Genomic DNA, 22,095 nt, shown 5'->3' with positions numbered 1-22,095 from the left:
AAGTACTATTTATATATCACTAGAATTTTATCTGATCCGTTGCCACCAAAACAAAATCTTGAAGTCATTCAAGTTCTCACTTGCGTAATGTATTTGTTGAAACTTCAACATTTAGTATAGTTAATAGCAGGATGTTTTTTTATTATATACATTTAGCCCTAGGTCTATCTGTATGAAAGTGTTTCAATCGTGATCATTTGTTCTTTTTGATATATCGAGAAATACATTTTTGAATGTGCCTTCCCTGACTTAAGATAACAAAGTGTAATTTGAAAAAGATTTGGCTGCCATTTTTAAGAAAGCGGATGACCTCGTAAAATATAACACGTGAAGTTTCTCATTTTTGGAGAGTCAAGTAATATATGGAAAACTGTTGCACAAGATTAAGATATAGTAAACCCATACATACCATAATCAACCTTAGGAACAACAGATTTTCCAGAATGAAAGCAGAATGCAAAGAACAAAGTGATAATGATGCCAAAGAGCAATGCCAGTCAAAGTAGAAATGGTTGTCTATAAGATGTAGTACCTATGAACTATATGCTAAACATTATATTAAGGTTAACACATTTACAACATAAGGATGGCCTAACGGGCATGATGATAGGGACATTATTTAATTCATTAATTTTATATTTAACAACTTTGTAATAAATTATATTATTAAAATAAAAAGAACATTGGATACTCCCTAAAATCAATTACGATGAAGCAAGGTTAAGGAAAGTGCACAGTAAAAATATACCTGTATTAATATAATTTTGAAATTTAGTCTTAGCGCAGTTCTTTGTTCATATAGTAGCGGCCCTGGCAAGACAAGCTGGAAAAACTTCTATGTAATATGTCAGAAACAAATGGATGTGACATAGCAGGCTTAAGGTTTCCCTTCATTTTACTATTTATATGGCAACAAAATCTCCTTTCAGATCTTGAAATAGAGTTGAATAAATCCTCAAGCAAAAACAAAAAAACATGAGTGTGTGTGTGTGTGTGTGTGTGTGTGTGTGTGTGTGTGTGTGTGTGTGCGCGCGTGCGCGCGTAAGTGTTAGCGTGCGCACTTTGTTTATGACGTGCCCCTCTGTGTTCCGGGCAGAAATATAGGTTGGTAAAACATGCAACTTATTGCAGTATTTACTGGGACTTCAAGATGGGGTCCTCAGAATGATTACAGGCCAATGATTGAAGAATAGAGGAATAAATAACATTTCCAATTCACCAGCTGTTCTACTTTCTACTATATATCATATTACTGTAGTATACACACACACACACACACACATATATATATATTCAAATACTGTATCTTGTTTCTGAATTAGACAGATCAGCAATTTTGAGGGAATTTGACACTATTGAACCTAGTACTTAGCTGGTACTTTATTTTATCAATCCCGGGAGATGAAAAACAAAGTTGGACCTGGGGGAGTTTGAACTCAGTGTAAAGTGTTAGGAATACAGCTAGGCATATCGTCCAACGCTAGAACGATTTTGCCTGCAAGCTATATACAGTTTTCAGAAAATATTCGTAATGCGAAAGCTTGAGAGATAACAATGCAACTACATTGTCATCAGTTGGAGAACAAGACACACATAATCTGACCGAGTCGATTACAAAATTTCTGCTTTACCCATTTTTACACCGCAGCCATTGCCATATCTTCACCGCCCAGTTGTCTCCCATTATCATAACAACACTAACACATGAACGTCCAAAGAAAACCTCGATAAAAAAAGCTTAATTTTAGTAGCTCCATTAGAAGCCAGCATCAATATTTTTATTATTTGACAACACCACAATCACCAACGTAGACGCCACAGTACATACTTTAAGCAATTATTTTAAAAAATTTTTTTATTTGTTTCAGTCATTAGAGTGTGGCCATGCTGGATCAGCGCCTTGAAGGGTTTAAGTCGACTCCAGGACTTTTTTTAAGCCTGGTACTTACTCTATTGATCTATTTTGCCGAATAACTATGTTACGGGGATGTAAACACACCAACACCGGTTGTAAAGGGGTGATGGAGGGACAAATGCAGACAAAAGACACGCACGCGCGCGCACACACACACACACACACACACACACACACACACACATATATATATATATATATACGGCGGGATTCTTTCAGTTTCCATCTACCAAATCCACTCACAAGGCTTTGGTCGGCCAGAGACTATAGTAGAAGACACTTGCCCAAGGTGCCACGCAGTGGAACTGAACCCGAACCATCTCATTGGGGAGCAAGCTTCTTACTACACAGTAAAATATATTACACATTAAATATAGAAAAGTACACTCACTGCTTCAAACTAAGTGCCCAGGTACACTCGATGAACAGTAATTACGGAAGAGTAACTGTTAATCAGACTAAGTCCATTTTGCGTGTGTACTGTGTCCATCTACGTGATTTACAGACATGCAGAAATAGATAGATTGGACAGTGGAGGAGAGACAGCTTGTCACACTACATTCCATATGACTAATCACAGGAAATGTGATTTATGGTCTTCAGCTAGTTGGAGACATGCTATTACTGGAAAAAAATATATGTGGCTAAGTGCGTAACATAGCACGGCTCAAACAGTGCATAGCTGGAAGCTTCTGAAAAATATCAATAACAACATCACCAAAAGTGCTCCAGTCAACCAAATATAGACCTATATCAGTGGAACATATCTCTATAAAATGCGCAATGATTAATACTATGCAACAAGATACATAGAATGTCTCAAAGAATTTAGTAGGTAATAGGACACATACACTGCTTGTTATATCTACTCCAACAATATGCTAAATTTATCTTTACCAGAACTAAAAGGCAACTATATACACCCGAATTTAGCATAAATCAATAATTCTTATTGGTTACTTTTCTTTTTTTCTTTTTTGTCACGAGTAGAAACTTAGCAACGCAGGAAAATTTGATGTTTTGGCTTAAAGAACTTAAAATGTAGATATTAAAATAATAGCCATTGGCAATATACGGAAATATTGCCAGTAAATTGAGTCAGCTTATCGATGTGAATATGCTATCATTTTCCTGGTTTGATCAGCTTCTCTTCTGCGGTACAATATGCTCTACATTTTTACAAACAGGATTTTTATGGATTTCTTAGGAGCTTTATCACATTAATGAGCGTAGAAAGGATCGACTCGTTTAGAAGTTGACGCCGCATTAACTCATGTCAATTTAGGCCCTTTAGGTGAAGTGAGATAAAGAAAAATTGCGTAGAAGCTTGTTTGGAGAATTGAAACTAAACTAGAAAGATCTAAAGTTGCCTTGCACTGTGTCACTCTGATTAGATTTTAGTATTAATTTAAAGATGTCCGCATTCTTGCAATACTCGACCAGCTTCAACCTAAATTGAGAAATCTTTTCTGTTATAGGCACAAGGCCTGAGGTTTTGGGGTAAAGGGGCTGGTCGATTACATCTGCCCCGGTTTTCGAGTGCTACTTATTTTATCGACCCCAAAAAAATGAAAGGAAAAGTCGACTTGGGAAATTTTGAACTCTGAACGTAACGACGGACGAAATGCCGCTAAACATTTTCCAGCGTTTTAAGGATTCTACCAGCTCGCCACCTTGCGCTAAATTAATAAATAGGCAGTTCATTTTGTTCTAACAACTCACTGCTCATCGTTGCAATAGGTGGAAGATTCCCTCGTGATTCCAATAATAATTTCACACAGGAAACTCAGCAAAAACATCAACTATATTCTCCAGTAGTTTATTGTTAAACAACAAACTAGTTATTTATAACACAAATTATGTTATACGTTTAAATAAAGTTATGACAGATGAACGTGAGTTGTTAGAAAGAAAAGTTCATTTGATAAGAGAGAACATTTCCCAAACGTCATTTTCATTTTCAACAAAATCATTTCTATTTTAAACAAAACTTGTCAAAGCGATCCGATAGACACAAATTCCCATCGATGAAATAACCCACTCTAAAGCAAAAATAAATATTTAAAAAATATACGAAAAATATAAGATATTTAGAACCTCAAATTTAGAAAGAAAAGCAATTCTATTTGCGTCAACCAACAGAAAGAATCCTAAAATGCAGAATTTAATCATTTCTGAACATATAAAAGAAAGAAAAAAGATGTATAAAAAGGCGATATGGTGTTACTAACTTTTTGTGGAAAACGTTATCTGCAAAGAAAAAAATTAGATGAAATATATAAAAAAAAACAATAATAATAATTCCTTCAACAAAATATATTATAACTGAATAAGCAAAAAAATGTGTGGAAGTAGCCGATTGGATAGATTTTTACTTGATAGTAATTGTACGCATATTTACTTGGTGTAGTACAAGAAACAATGAAGAAACGTGTAAATGTCTCTGTCTTGTCGTCAACATCAGAACTTTGCAATTACAATCACAACAGGAAAAATTCGATTACATCAGATAGAATATCATTGAATGAATGTTTATATACATTCAGATTCAAGCACTGTAAAATCGGACAGCTGTAAAGAAAAATAATTTAACTATACATAACGTATTATAGTCTTTTATTTACATGTACATGATTTACAGGACGAGCAGCCAGTAGTCCATGCTTTCACTACGCTAAGATGTTTCTAATGGGCAGCTCCTATTCAGAGTGGACATTTTCAGAGTTTAGTGAACTTGGTCACGAACACTTTACAATGGGTTTGACATATGTATGTGCGGTTGCATATTTTTATGCAGGTATAAGACATGTAATCTAATCCAGTTAAGCTGCTAGGTAACTACAAGGTTGGCTAATTTGCTATCTAGGTTGCACGGCAGTTTAGCTAATTATTAATGTAATACACACCCACTCACACACGCCAGCGCGTACAATCGCACACACACAAATGTATATATATAGATACATACATACAGACAAATACATATATATATATATAAACATACATCTTTAAATTGCTTCAGCTTCAAAGCTGCGGCCATGCTGGAGTACCACCGTTGAGATATAATATGGAACTATTCACGAATTTGCATGTCACCCTTGCGCAGAGGCCATGCTAATCTTCCCTCTAACGTTCCAGTTTAATTATATGTACTGCTGAAACAAGTACTTATATATATATATATATATATATATATATATATATATATATATATGTGTGTGTGTGTGTGTTCCGGGTTCAGTCCCACTGCGTGGCACCTTGGGAAAGTGTCTTCTACTATAGCCTCGGACCGACCAAAGCCTTGTGAGTGGATTTGGTTGATGGAAACTGAAAGCAGCCCGTCGTATATATGTATATATATATATATGTGTGTGTGTGTGTGTGTGTGTGTGTGTGTGTGTATGTGTGTGTGTGTGTGTATGTGTGTGGTTGTGTGTCAGTGTTTGTCCCCCAAACATCGCTTGACAACCGGTGCCGGTGTGTTTACGTCCTCGTAACTTAGCGGTTTGGCAAAATATACCGATAGAATACGTACTAGGCTTATAAAGAATAAGTCCTGGTGTCGATTTGTTCGACTAAAGGTGTTGCTCCAGCATGGCCGCAGTCAAATGACTGAAATAAGTAAAAGAGTAAAGAGAGTATAGGGATAGAGAGAGAGAGTGAGGGAGTGAGAGAGACATGTGCGTATCATACTTAATAGATATATATATACTATTAACAGGTAATATGCTGCGGTCTTCATCCGAAATAAAACCTCCGACGATACGGTGCGTTTAGAAATCCAATGTATATACGAGTGAGACGACAAATAGTCCCGGTTGCGGCAGATGAATTTGCATCTTTTGGGGGTCTGCTCAGTGATGTGTGCTCGCAGAGAAAATTTCAGCATCTTGAAAATTGATTCCTGCATTCTGAATCCTCTGGCTCATTTTTACCCATCTGTTATAATTTGCATGCAGTATGTGTCTATACCAACAAGCATTTTTTCCTTACATGCTACAAATCTTTACTCTTACATCCAGTGTTTGTCTCAGCTCAAGCGTATCTTCTGGTCAGTGCACCATAACGTTACATACCCTGCAAATCATACTTCCCTCAATTCCTTCTAACCGTTATAAAATTTCTGGATTCAGTACCCAATTCTCGCTACCCTGTAGTATAGTAACACACACACACACACATACACACACACACACACACACACACACACACACACACACACACACATATATATATATATATATATATATATCTTTATATATAAAAGTGAGGTTGTGTGCTGTCTGTCTCCTACGATTTAGATTCCTAACTACTCCCACATTTTGCGGTGCAGTTTAACCAAAACCGGGTATCTTGTAGTCGTGATTCATATCGAGCCCTTCTGGGTATTAGCGCGCGTCTACGATGAGTCTACGATTTAAAAAAAAATTATCATCAATTTTTCCCATTTTTAATGCATTTTTGGCATATATAAGGGAAGTAACTCTCTAAAAATTTATTATTAAATCTCAGAACGTAAAAAGCTACAGTAACACCCCCCCCCCCCTTGTGGTTAGCCATATTGAGATGGCTATTATACTTTACATCTCTAAAAATGATTATATAGTTATTTCCCTTACAAACCCGAGCAACGCCGGGCGATACTGCTAGTATATATATATAGTTTAAATTTACAGGAAAACAGAAGACGAAAGCAGGTGTAATAAAACAAGTAGGTGTTTTAGTTTGACGCTTCGGCAGGTGAGAATGTCTTTTACATTTTGAGCCTACGCTTTTCAACAGAAAGAAACTCGAGGAACTAAACAGAGAGAGAATAATAATTTAAAAAAAGCTTTTGGAGTTAGCCGTCAATCATGGCAACATGATGCAGTGTATGGTATTTTCGGTGGCTATTCAATTGTTTTCACCCTTATTTCTGTCAATACTGGTACTGTTTAGCACCCTTTGTCACTTTAGTGACGTATATATTTCTGCCCTTAATTGGCACAATTGCGAATTAGCCATATATATGCATGCATACTTACATACATAGATATATACATGCATATACATATAGAGAGAAAAGGGTGAGGAAGAAAGAAAGAGAAAGGACGTGTGTGTGCGTGTTTGTCCACAATATTAAATCAACACAGATTGTAATATTATTTCAATTCTTTTTTCTTTTTGACATTTTAGAATCGTTTCTTTAATGTTAATTTATGTTAATTTATGTTAAGGTGATAAGTATTATAATTTTTTATTAACACCAAGAAATCCAATAAAATCTAAAATATAATCATTGCATGTAGACTGTATTTCCTGCTATTACCCTTGGTGGTTAAATAGTATTGTTTCCAATTTACTTCGCCATACGATGCATAATATTCTAGCATGTATGATAATATATGTAAGTATGTATTTATATATGCATGCATACATGCATGTATGTAAGTATGTATATATGTATGGCTGTGTGTGTACGAGGGTGTGCTGAAAAGTCCCTGGCATTTGGGTTAAAAGAAAATACAGGTGGATCAGTTAATAAATTTATTCAACGTAGATTCATACAATTTTTGCAGCGGTACCTCAGTGTTTCTAAGCCGTGTAAAAGAACTCGGAAGATCGGACGTCCAACCAGGCCCTTCGCGATACCCTTAGAGCCAGGAACTTTTCAGCAATCACTCGTGTTTATGTATGTATGTATGTATGTATGTATGTATGTATGTATGTATGTATGTATGTATGTATGTATGTATGCATGCATGCATGTGTGTATGTGTGTGTGTATGTATGTATATGTGTATAGAAAGAAAGAAAGAAACAAACAAACAAAGATAGATAGATAGATAGATAGATAGATAGATAGATAGATAGATGGATAGACAGACAGACAGCTAGCTAGCTAGATAGATAGATAGATAGATAGACAGACAGACAGGCAGGCAGGCAGAGAGACAGACAGACAGATATATGTATATATATATATATATATATAAAGAGAGAGAGAGAGAGAGAGAGAGAGAGAGATAGATAGATAGATAGATAGATAGATAGATAGATAGATAGATAGATAGATAGATAGATAGATAGATACAGATCGAAAGTAACAAAGAGAGACAGATAGATAGATAGGTAGATAGATACAGATCGAAAGTAACACAGAGAGACATACAGACAGAAAGATAGACAGACAAAGAGATAGGTAGACTGATATAGGTATTGAAAAGAGGTAAACAGTTCATAAATATGGGAAAGAGCTACCGCTGATTCTCTTTACTGCATCATTAATAGATTCCACAGAGATCAATATAATGTAAGAAACGAGATACTAAGAGCTACCGCTGGCCTTCTGTTACTGACATGCTGAACAAAGATATAAATGCCATCAGTGGTGACCTAATATTAGAAATAGGAAAAACAGTAATACTTTTGATAATGCTCCAACATACACTTGACTGTTTTATCCTACTAGATCAAAACGATTCCATCTGGATATTATAAATCACGTAGCTGTTCTACGATTACCGATCAATTAGCAATTCGTTTATTGACTCAGCTCTCATTAACCTTGATTATAAAGCAAAAGGAATTAATGTTGCGACAGTTTGGTGTGTTGTTCAGAACGACAGAGAACGTATGTCAGATTTATAGTTTATTATTTTCTATTTGTCTTTACTTTACTTGAAGAGACAAAATAATTTAATGACTACTAGAAATATGAGACTTGAGAAATAATTTTAATATCTCTTCTACCTCTCTAGTGCTCATTCAAACGAGTAAGTAAATTAAATATGCGTCAATAATATAAGAGCACTTCTGCATTGCTTCCAGACCCTAGCTAATATATTGACGCACAAGCACAAATGCACATGCACAGACACCACACATCACGACCAGCAGTGTCTGTAAACGAAATTTTATAGAAAAATATATGGAAATATATATATATATATATATATATATATATATATATATATATATATATATAATATATATATATATATATATATATACATATATATATACATATATAGTTAAAATATAAAGAGAGATAGAGTATATTGTAAAAAAACTTTGGAATGATTCTTCCCCCACGTAGTCAACAGAAGTGAAAAACAAGACGATGGAAAATACACAGAGTCTATATATTTTTTAATGAGATCTAAAAAAAAATTATGCATATTCGGTGTACTTTATTTCTGCATATATATATATATATTATATATATATATATATATATATATATATATATATATATATATATACATACATATATATACTTGTAATTTGTCCCGTCTTTGTGTAGCCCTGTGTGGCTAATAAAGAAACATAATATATATATATAATATAATATATATATATATATATAGATATATATATATATAATATATATATATATATATATGTATGTATATGGATGTATGTATGTGTATATATAAACATATATATATTGTTATATTTGGATGTACTCCACCACGAATAAACACCAATGGTTAACGCTTGTATCTTTTCGTTAAAATTTCGTTTCTAGACATATCGTGACATAACACCATCTGTTACTGTTAGCTACTTATATCCTCGCATACTCTTGTTCTGTAATTACCCTGATGAGAGGCATTATATCTTTTTTAGGTTTGGTATTGTCAAAATGCTTAATGAACTTTTATGCAAATCGCTGATAATCAATTTTATGTCAGGAGCAGGTAAAATTATGCAAGCTAATAAAGTAAAAAATGAAATTGCGCAATCAACACCATCTGGCTCAATTTACATTCCCCCTTTTTTAATGATGTAATGGTTATCCAATATAACTACATGATAAAAATGATGATGATGATGATGATGATGAATGATGATGATGATGATGATGATGATGATGATGATGATGATGATGATTGTAAAGGAACGAATCATAGCAATAATAATTTTTTTGTTTTGTTTTTGTAACTTTACTGTTAGTGATGGACGTTCTTTTGGGAAGCTCGTTAGTTTGTGAACAATTATCGGATAACTATCCCCATTGTATGGTCTTCTGTGCGCACACTTGTGTGTGTATGTGTCTATGTCTGTGTGTGTGTGCTTGTGTGAGTGAGTGTGTGAGTGTGCCTGTGTGTGTGTGTGTGGTGTGTGTGTGCGAGTGTGTGTATATATGCACGCTCACGTGTATGTGCGTATGCAAGAATGTGTGTATGTGTGCACGCACGCGTATGTATATGTGTGTTTGTGTCTGTGTCTTTTATGAACCCGTTATCTCGAGTTTTTTTCCGTTTCGAGGAAGAAATATAGTTTACATCTAAAAATGTTTACCGTCAAACAATTTCTAAAAATTATTGGTGAATATGACATCCACTGACATCATAGTAGGAAGAGATTACTATTAATGCATTTGTTACAAGTCGTCTTTCCCTTCCCCGCTTCAGGTTTTCCCCCAAACCAGTCAAGAATATGACAGTCAAACTGACTAGCATATTTTTAAACGCAGACATTAGTACCTCGTCGTACACAAGTTCAGATACAAAAAAATTTTAAGAATTTACTAGCGTGGTGAGCCATAAGTACAAGACAGTTTGGCTCGAGAAGTCATGGCAGAGGTTTGTTACGAAGACCAGTGCATCTATGCACGAGAAATATATCCAGGACCGTAGAGGAAAGAAAGTAACATAGCTTTGCCTCTCCCGAAAAGCTTTCTATCAATCACTTGTGAATGGCCATCGACCCTCTTCATCGATAGTCTCCATCGATGGGTCAACATTGTCTCCATCGAACTCCAAATATACGGTTTATATATAGTCTCAATCGATAGGTCGATAAAGTCGTTATCGAACTCGTATACATCATATATATACTGCATTTAAAAGCCATATATTTAGACCACAAATGTTAACGAGTTCGACTGTGCTTTTCATCTAAAATTGCTTGCAGTTTGGCCACCTTTGAAACAATTATTATTCTTGATGGCGTAGAGCTAAAAAAATTATAAAATACACTTCAACAAAATGATTAGTGAATGTGAAATATTGTTTTAGAAAGAATTAAGTATTTCACTTTGACAAATATTGAGGTGCAAGCGTGGTTGTGTAGTAAGAAGCTTGATTCCCAATCACATGATTCCAAGTTCAGTCCCACTGCATGGCACCTTAGGTAAATGTCTTCTACCACAACCTCGGACCGGCCAAAGCCTTGTGAGTGGACTTGGTAGACGGAAACTGAAAGAGCCCGGTCGTATATGTATATATATATATATATATATATATATATATATATATATATATATATATATGCGCGTCTTTGTGTCTCTGTTTGTTCCTCAGCACCGCTTCACAACTGGTGCTTATGTTCCCGTAACTTAGCGGCTAGGTCAAATAGAAAATAAGTCCTAGGGTCGGCTTGTACGACTAAGAACCTTCAAAGCAAGCCCCAATATGGCCACAGTCAAATGACTGAAACAATAAATATTCATATTAATGGGATGATAGTCCTAATATATATAGGAAAACAATAGAATCCTTGTGTAGGTATATATTTACATGCAGTCCGTGATATCTGAAAGAAAAGAAATACAGTAATCCCTCAACTATCGCGGTTGTTACGTTTCAAAAACCCACTTGATAGTTGAAAATCTACGAAGTAGAAGTAGTATTCTACTGAGTTGTTTTATTATTTTTATAATATATATATATTTGCTTTATTATAAATGCAAAACAACACCACGGAGGTAAGCTTAAATAATAAAGCGCTATAGGTGGACCGCGATAGGTGAACCGCGATGTGGCGAGGGAATATTGTACAGTGTTACAATTAATATAAACAATTGAAACAGGCGTTGTTGAGAATATCGGTAGTCCTGGAATATTTGGCACCGAGAAGACCAAATCAGGAGCCTGGCAACCAACTTGCATCTGAGAGAAACCCTGTGTTCCAACACAAAAAGTCTTTTCTAAGGATTTCTTCGGGATAGAATATTACAGCTCGTGCTCTTCTATGTTTGTATAGTATTACAATCCTATGAAAATAGATAACAATACTGAGGACTTTGAAGCAATTTCTGAGTAATCGTTAAAGCATTTTTGGTTAATGAGATACACATTACTGACTTTAGAACAGCTCAGGTACTAAGATAACTAGTTGTGATTATAAAATGGCTGATGTACTAAGTCAGCCATTATGGATTTTAAAACGGACCAGGTACTAAACAAAATAAATATTGGATGAGAACACAAATTAATTAAATTTAACAGATTTCAGTTCTGGAATTTATTAAATAACCTTATGAACCAAACCATAAACTGCACATTCACTAGCTGTTCATTGAATCTGAAAAATGGTGGAGCAAATATGTGCTATAATGGATTTCGCGAAGGGAAATATTAATACTTCATTTTTTTCTCTTCATTTTTGTTACAATTATAAATTAAAAACTTTTCAATGCTGCTAGGAAATCTGATACAGCCAATTATTTTTTCAATCAAGCAAAAAATATATTTCCCACTAAAGTGAGTTAGATTTCTGTTAAAAATTTATAGTTACACCAATAACTAGTATGAATTATTTAAATGAGAATTCTAATGCTTGAAATGGAGAACTTCTGCTAAACTAACCATTTCGCAGTGGAAATCGAATACGAGACAAATATATCTTCAAGGTATGATGACTCAAGCTTAAGTGGAGTAACAGCCACAAACAAGATTTGTAATGTATAATGTGGCAGTACACCGAGGAATATATCACAATAAGTAAAGAAAAATCCATTGCAGAGCCTATGTCAATATAAAACGTATAGTTTGAAAATAGCATATGAACAATGTTGTCTTTGCCACAACGTCTAAGGACGAATACACAACCACTAAGGACGAATAAGGATATACACTAAACAAGCAAGAAAACCATAATTAGTATTAGAGAAGAGAGCTCTTTGATGAAAGCCCAAATAAGTTAGATGATGGAATGTCTCAAAAGGAAAACTAGAAAAACGCGCCGGAATACATGTTTCATCACTATACCCAAACATTGGTCATGGTGAGTTGTATGGCAGCGTGCCTGAATATCTACGAAAAATGATCAAACTAAAGTATTTGTCTCAGTAAATTATTGAATTTTGTGTGAGAAAGTAACACAATAAATTATGTAACCACTATGTGAATGAATGTTCTATGGGTAAACACGTGGCAGTAAATTTTGCTACTGCTTTGTGACAAGATTTGAGACACGGATAATGATGACATCTAAATCCCTAATCAAGTATTCTAATTACAGAATAACATATAATAAAACATATTATAATACCTCTAACATAGAGTATTATTGGGAACATGCAAATGACCTTATGCGCCATTATGTCAAACACTGTCATAATGGATTACGATTAAATAAAATCGCAAATGACACTACCTACAATTAGGAATGGACGTCAAACTTTCACGCGTAATTATAGCAGTATTTCTGCGTATCTTTCGTTTGGAACCTGCAAAAGACAGACATTCTCTCAAAATACTATTCGTTTTAATAAGCAGAGTGAATCTGTATTCATTACATATCGTATCGTGCTTTCTTTTTTACTCTGCATTTACCATCGTAAAAAGTAAGTCAGTCTTCAGTTATCAACGTTGATAACATATGTTATGATATTAACTACAACATGAATAATAAACGTTATAGTAATAATAATAATAATAATAATAATAATAATAATAATAATAATAATAATAATAATAATAAATTAATAATATATGTCATAATATTAAAAATAAAATGTTAATAACATACCTTGTATCATTAACAAGAACGTTAATAATACATGTTAATAGCATCAACGTTAATTATATATGCTATATTATTAACAGCGTCGTTAATAATATATGTAATGGAAAATAAGTATGGAAAATGAAAATAATAACCGTGATGATAATAGAAAATACTTTTAAACCAATCACCCAGCTGCTGAGTTTCAAAATGAAATTCAAAATATAACGTTGACTAGATCTTACATTCCACGTGGACGAATACCTAATGGGTTTCGTAAAGTACTTAGAATGAATAAGTGCACTACGCCTGGAATAGCTAATTTCTCTAAAATATTTCTGCTTCAGTAAAACACTGCACTAGAAGTTAATGTTCACCTCGTAAATTGAACGCCTACCAACTCTAGTCAGGTTTTAAACGATATGGACCCTACACAATTGAAGTTTCTTTACATAAACAGATGTAATTACTTTAGTAACAATGTATGGCCAATTGACCGTTTGGCTCCATGGACCGATGCAGCTGCGAGTTTATAATACACATAGAAATAGTATCGTATCTAAAGCGTCATACAGATTACGTTATGTATAGTATCCTCTCTGGTAATAATTTTATTAAATTACTTGAAAAGAAAAAAGACAAATTCGATATATGGGACTTAAAAGTGCAAAGACACTTTGCAAAGGTACAATAGTAACTAAAGAATTATAAATGAATTGAATTATATTATAAGTAACGACGCTCTTCAGGCAGTTTTAATCTAAAAAATAAATAAAAAGACAAATGCTAAGGGAGATTAGAAAAAAATACCCAAACAAAATCAGAAGGTAACTTATCCGTAGATAATCAAATAATGATATTTCTGATATTAACATGCAGAAAGGCAGGATATAGTAAAGCCAGCAAAGCTGCGAAGAAAGTACTGAGAAATATTTCATTTCCTTTTCATTCTACCTTTCTGGTATTATTTGATAGACAGCGGTAACAGAATTTGATGCAGATGTGTATACACAGTGTATCTACCAGCAATCTACTGGTGCGATATAATTTACTGTAATAATATCAAAAATGGTGGATGGCGAAATAGTTAAGGCATTGTTAAGACAAATCAATCCGATTCGATAAAATGAGTACCAGTTAAAAGTAGACTATATCTATTCCCAAAATTGAATAGCTTTGTGCCAATAATATAAATTAATATTAAAGAACGCGAGTACAATAGAGTAGTAGAAACGGCATGAGGTTCGACTCACTGTCCGCCGATATTCATTAACGTTGCTTTGTACAACTGTGGATCAGATGGTAATGCAAATAAAACTTGCATTACTCTCTGGCTAGTAATTTCAAATTCTGCCAAAATTGACTTTCAAGTTTATGTTAGCAGGGTATGATTTCGAGGAGATTCGTCTACTATTTCACTTGTTCTTTCTTGTTTAGTAAATATTTCTTTTAAGATAATTAGTGATTCTTCATAGTTGCCCTCACCTAAAAGTATATCCAGTCTCAATTAAGGTTTGCTCATACTGTATATTTCAACCTAAACAAGCCCACTGTAACTGACAGGGTTATAAAATATATATCTAAATCTATCGATATTATATTCAGATGAGGAATAATCGCTGGACTTCAATAAAATTATTCCCAGTAGCTTTGCTTATTTTGACAGAACCGGTAGAACACTGTAGGACAAAATAGCATACAGTATTTTATCAGGACCATGTTCTGTTCAAGTTCAATTGAAGTTCATTTTACTTTTCATTGTTTTGATATCGATAAATTCGGAACATATCATACAATAAAAGTATTGAGGTTTAATGTAACTGGCTACAACTTAGAAGGTGGAGCCCTAGTAAGGCCATAGTCCAATGATTGAAACCAGAAATGAAATAACAGAATTAAAGAATGTCTCTGGAATGACATACACTGCTACTGCTGCTGTTTTTGCTTATATTATTGTTTGTTTCTTTAATGATGTAGTGGTGGATATAGAAAAAAACAACACAAATATAAGCGATATATCAATACTTGTATTACAATGTGACAATGCATATTAAATGTCATATGGCTGTGTGGTGAGAAGCTTGCTTTCCAACCACATGGTTCCGGATTCAATCACACTCCATGACACTTTACGCAGGTGTTTTTTACTATAGCTTTGGGACAGACAAAAGCCTTGTGAGTGAATTTGGTAAACGGATATTGGAAGAAGCTCGTCGTATATATGTATGTATATATGTGTGTGCGGGAGTTGTAAGCGTGTGTGTGCCTTTATGCCTGTAATGGTCCCCTCCACCGCTACGTCCCCGCAACTTAGCGGTTCGGCAAAAATATATATTTATAGAATAAATACATGGCTTTAAAGATAATTAAATGAAGATAATTATATAGCCTAGATTTAAAGTTTGTACCACAGGAATACCATTGACAAGGAAGAAAGACAGCGAGAGAAGACAAAGATACTGTAATCATCTTTGAAGATGGAGCAATCGTGACGTATTTATCTATACATGTATGCACTGCAGGCATGTATGTATGTATGTATGTATGTATGTACGTATGTATGTATGTATGTATGTATGTATGTATGTATGTATGTATGTATGTACATACATACACACACATACACGCACAGACGCTCACACAAACACGCACACAGTCACACACAAACACGCCTAAAACACACACACAGAGTAAGATTGATAAATCAAAAAGATGTGATGACAGGAGAAAATATTTTATTAAAAACTAAGAGATTATACACTTTAGGTCAATGGTTACGTGCTTAGATAACCTCCTGATTTGTGAAGTTTTTAGAAATTTCATATGTAAAGTAAAAGTTTAAAAAAAACCTATGTATAAAGTTAACGTGTGGACATTTCCAGAATTAAAGTTTAATACCGATATTAAATACATATTCATGTCATGAGCTGTTGAGATGAACTAGCGTGTTTGATAACTGGTTTATTGAAGTGTTATTATTAAAGATTTAAATGAATATATAATCATAAGATGATGTCTGGTGCTGGAAAAAAATTTACGGTCAATATAGTTATATATTTTCGGATTATAATTTGTGATGTTCAGACTAAGCATTTGTTTCGGTTTCTTTTCTGTTATTTTTAGATTAAATATTGAAAGCTGGTTCATTTCTGAAGAAGATTTTTATCATATTTATAATTTGAAACTTATAATGTAATAATGATAATAATAATAATAATAATAATAATAATAATAATAATAATAATAATATAATAATAATAATACGGTGTTTAACTTAAGTACTTCAAAAGAAAGGTATGATGAAATTTTAATATGTAGATATGCGTGTGTGTGTGTGCGTGTGTGTGTGTGTGCGTGCGTGCATGTGTGCGCGCGGCTCTGCGTGTGTACAAGTGTGTATGTATACATACACATACATATATATATAATGAATGAGAGAAATGGAAAATGGACTTAGGAAGAATCTTCATTCAGCAGAACAATCGTTTCGACCAAACTTGCATCGGCCCCTTACGGTTGGGATATTTTACAGCTAGTTACGTCGCATCCGTCAGTGCTGTTTACATCTCGTCATGTGTCTCGTTTTAAGTATACACACACATACACACACACACACATATATATATATATATAAATGTGTGTGTGTGTATATATATATATATGTGTGTGTGTATAAATATTGTGGCACTCCGTCGGTTACGACGACGAGGGTTCCAGTTGATCCGATCAACGGAACAGCCACATGAAATTAACGTGCAAGTGGCTGAGCACTCCACAGACACGCGTACCCTTAACGTAGTGCTCGGGGAGATTCAGCGTGACACAGACTGTGACAAGGCTGGCCCTTTGAAATACAAATACAAAAGAAACAGGAATAAAGAGTGGGAGAGAGAAAGTTGTGGTGAAAGAGTACAAGAGGGTTCACCACCACCCCCTGCCAGAACCTCGTGGAGCTTTATGTGTTTTCGCTCAATAAACACTCACAACGCCCGGTCTGGCAATCGAAACCGCGAGTCTGCTGCCCTAACCATTGGGTCATTGCGCCTCCACTAAATATATATACATATAAACACGCATGCACACACATACATATATACATGCATGCATGCATACATACATACATACATACATACATACATACATACAACACATTTACGGAGAAATACTTGCCGAGGAAGCGTTTTTGATCTGAGACCGTCAGCTAAAATTATACTATGAAATGTTTACGTGACGTTGACTGTATGGTTTGAAATGTCTAACTTATGTCTTCCACCCTGCAATCGCTGTATGTAAGTATATATATACTTGTATAACTTATAGACATATATAAGCATGTATAAGCACACACACACACATACATACTTTTATATTTTTATTCTTTTACTTGTTTCAGTAATCTGACTGAGGCCATGCTTGAACCCAAAACGCACATAAATTCAGAACTAATGAAAATGGTAAAATAACCCTCCACTAATAAGGCAGAAGAATCTAGTATGAAAAACCAATGTCCGATGAAATGAGGAGCTGATGATGTTGACTGCCGATAAGTAATAGCAGGAAATATATATATATATATATACATGTCGACATATACACTTGTATATTAAATTCTAATCAGCTTGATTAAAACCTCATACGAATGTAATTGAATCATATTTAATTGAATATTTTGCAGCTGCGATATTAATTAGCAACAAACTTGATCACTAATTAGGATTGTTATTGGCTCTGATGACAACAGACAGTAAAGTACTCTAGCATATATATTAATTTTGAACGTTGCTTGCACAATTGCATACGTGTATACATACATTGTAACGACATAGACTGCGCAGGTGCTGAAACATATTCGGCCGCGTACACTCACACACACACACAGAACGCACATACACACTTCTTCACACGCACTTTGACATATCTACCTACAGAGTGTTCGGACTAAACTTGACGACTTTCTTACGTCCCCATTCTTCATGCGTTGAAGAGCATTAAGTTGTCTCTATCTCCCCCATTCCACACAAAGAATGTTACAAGTATGCATAGACGAAAATGTATCATATGAAGGCACTCTGAATAAAGATAGTGACCCGATAATATTATACCAGATATAGGAAAATATGGCAGTCTGAACTCTCCTCTTAGAACAAAACAATATCCCACAATGCACTTGCAGTATTAGTGCTGAATCTCACATTTGGAATACTTGATTGCTCTGTAGAGAAAATCCACTCCATAGATATCAAAAACCGCAAAATCTTGATAACAACTGGGAACTTCCATAGAAACAATGACGCTAACGGGCTCTACCTAAGAAGAAATGAAAGTGGTAGAGGCCTGAGATCAGTGCAGACGGCCTTCGAATGCCGTATGATATCACACAGTCAGCACCTACTAAACAACAGCAGCAAAAGTAAATATATTAATGCAATCCTGGTAAGTGAAGTGAGTAACGTTCTACGAGTTGGCAGTGAACTCCTCAAGAAAAACTTTCTTCCTGATGATCTCTTATATAGCCCCCAAAATAGCTGGGCTCTCTTACCTCCGAGAAGAACTGGATGGAAAGCACTCAGCATACAAAAAAAAAAAGACCATGCATGGGTATGTTGCCCGGAGCGCCGCCTCTCTTGGACACAAGATCACTACATCATACCACACTTTGAAGGCTACGCGTTTGCAATACAGGGACAGGAGATTGCCACAAAGTACCTTGTGAACAAGAGAAACAGTGACGCTCTTGTAATCCCAAGGTGCAACTGCATGCGTAGGCTATGTCATGTTTCTGTGAAAGACATTACGCATGTGATTAGCAGCTGTCGCAAATTGCCGTCACGGTACTACCTCCCTATGCGGCACGATGTTGTTGCTAAAACAATTTACAAAAAGACTGTCCTGAAATAAACTTTAAAAATCCCTATTTTATTATGGAATACACTCATAAATGCCAACTCAAAGAATACTGGTGGAATATTCCCATCAAAACATCTGTCAAATGTAAGCATAACAGACCGGATATTGTTGTTTGGGATAGAGAGACAAAGCTATGTACCATCATAGAGGTTAGCAGTCCTGTAGATATAAATATCTCTTTGAAAATCAAAGAAAAAGAGGATATCTATGAACAACTGCATCGAAACCTCCAGCTTCTATATCCAGATTATGAATTCATGCTCATATCAATAATAATTAGAGCACTAGGTTTTGTTAGTAAATGCTTCAAGGACAATCTGAATAAATTGGGATTTTCAGAAAGAGAAAGTTACCAGCTAATTCGTATATTACAATTGTAATTTGTGAGTGGAACAATAAAAATATGCAAGGCTTTTTTCAAGTTCCAAATGTGAATTTGTGTTAACTACATGCCAAAGATGAAGCCTTGTATCTTTGTTGGAAACCGGCTCACTCCTCAGTGGAAGATTTAGAATAATTAAAAAATAAAAGACACATACCTACCTACCTACCTACCTACATACATACACACTGTGTCGTTTACGTTGAGAATCTCTCTCCAAGTTAAAAAAAGGCAAGAGTCAACAATTCTTTGGAATCAATTTACTTAACAATCACTCCCGTGTATAATTCAGCAACGACGCAGACACTACGTGGGTGACCGCCTTCAGAAAATACCAACCAAATTTCTCTTATTCTATTGTCTTACCATAAGAAACGAAAACACAGATTGCATAACCTAGTTAACTGCCTGATAAAGAACTAGACGGAACTGTTTCGAGGCTTTCATCACATAACTCTTCCGTGATGTCTGAACTGGAGTTAATAAATAATAACTACATCCCAAATAAAATTGTGAGGCTGTATCAGTGCAAGGAATGAAAGTAGTAGTCTCACGTGATTGAACAGTGATTCATTTATTGTAACCTTGATTGTGTTATAAGTAGAGCCTTTTGTATATAGTGAAAAAGAAATAAATACCTAAATCTGATGGATTTCGTAAACCATTCTAAAACTGGTTTTAGCAACAGATCCACGTGATTTCAAAATATTCAAAGAAGCCACGCGGAAGAATCTTTCGTTTCATAATGTGGCAAAAATGTGAATGAAATTTCCGCAACAAAGTGTCATAGTTCGCAAAGTATGAATAAAACTTGGCTGATATGAATTTTTGTTCATAAAAATATTTCTTTCCAATTAGATTTTCGTATAACTGATTTCATGTTTTTTCTAATCCGTAGTAAGCCCAGAAACATTAAAAAAGAAATAATAAAATTTTTTATAATTCATGTGGTGCATACAGAACTGTGATAATCGGTTTCCTTGTTCTGATTTTCTGCTAAATTTATTTCAGAAATTAGAGAAAGCTGGATGTCCACAAGCCATTCTGTCGTAGATAATCGTATATTAAAATAATTGTAACGCATCTATTCATCCTTAGTACGTTACGGCAGATTCAAACTTGAACACTTGATTGGTGTGTTTATGAATACGCATCATCTAAAGGAACGGAATATTTTTCCTGTTTGTGAAACACACACGGAGGCGAAGAGCTATACACCTTCCAATCTACAGAATTTAGGAATGTATTAAGATTGAAAAAGATACGATAATTCCACTTCCTGATCATATTTCTAGAGTTGGTGTCCCCCAGTAATATTTTAGGAAATTGTCTCCTACTCTACTAGATGAACCTTAGATGAACTTTATGCGTGGGATTAGACGGTAAAAATACAGAAGTATTATATATATATATATATATATATATATATATATATTGTTATATTTCAGAATGGTCATATTGCCAGTTTAGCCAATAAAAACACACGCACTATATATTTGGTGTTATTTTGCTTCAGTGTTATTTATTTTTTACATCATTCTTAATCTTATTTCGGCCAGAGTTCTTTACTCACACTCCTGTGACCGCACCAGTGGTCCTTTGTTTTCTTCTTACTTATTTTTCCTTAGTAACCGTCAGCCATTTTGTATTTCTATTGTATGTCTTCATTTGCGCATGCTTATATCTCTATGTGTGTCTATGTTTATTTAGTGTGTGTGTGTGTGGGGGGGATGCCTGTAATATTTGTATCTTCTGTTTATATATGTTCATGTAATTTGTATTTTGTTTTTGTTGTTTTTGTTTATTCTTATTTTGTTCTTGTGTTTACATCCACTTATTATTATCATTACATATGCTTGTAAGTTTGTATGTATGTATAACAACAATACTAGTTATAATAACAATAAATCGACTCGGAAAAGAAAAGAAATATATATATATATATATATATATATATAGATATATATATATAGTTATTCATTTCTATTAGTTTATTTATCTGTGTATTTATTATGTTTTCAGGATCCTCCATCGTCATATGTTGTTGTGTGTGTTAGTGCTCCATTCTATTTTTCTATTCAGGCTAGGTTTATTTTCTATTATGTGTGTAGCTTCTGTAATTTGTCTAATTGTTGCATCTGATCTATGTGTGGATAATATGTTAATTTCTATG

The 22,095-nt window shown here is 34.3% G+C and overlaps 1 protein-coding gene and 1 non-coding gene across 3 annotated transcripts in view; both read right to left on the bottom strand.

Annotated features, from left to right (window-relative positions):
• LOC115211023 overlaps positions 1–22,095 on the bottom strand; it is a 607,449-nt gene that overhangs the window by 231,480 nt on the left and 353,874 nt on the right. The window lies entirely within an intron of this gene.
• On the bottom strand, positions 4,977–5,083 carry LOC115211353. Its single transcript, XR_003881621.1, has one exon. It is a non-coding gene; the product is annotated as a U6 spliceosomal RNA (small nuclear RNA).

The sequence above is a fragment of the Octopus sinensis genome, linkage group LG4, assembly GCF_006345805.1.
Source record: "Octopus sinensis linkage group LG4, ASM634580v1, whole genome shotgun sequence".
Taxonomy (NCBI): domain Eukaryota; kingdom Metazoa; phylum Mollusca; class Cephalopoda; order Octopoda; family Octopodidae; genus Octopus; species Octopus sinensis.
Note: the sequence above shows the minus strand (reverse complement) of the source record. Positions and strands in the feature narration are given on the sequence as shown.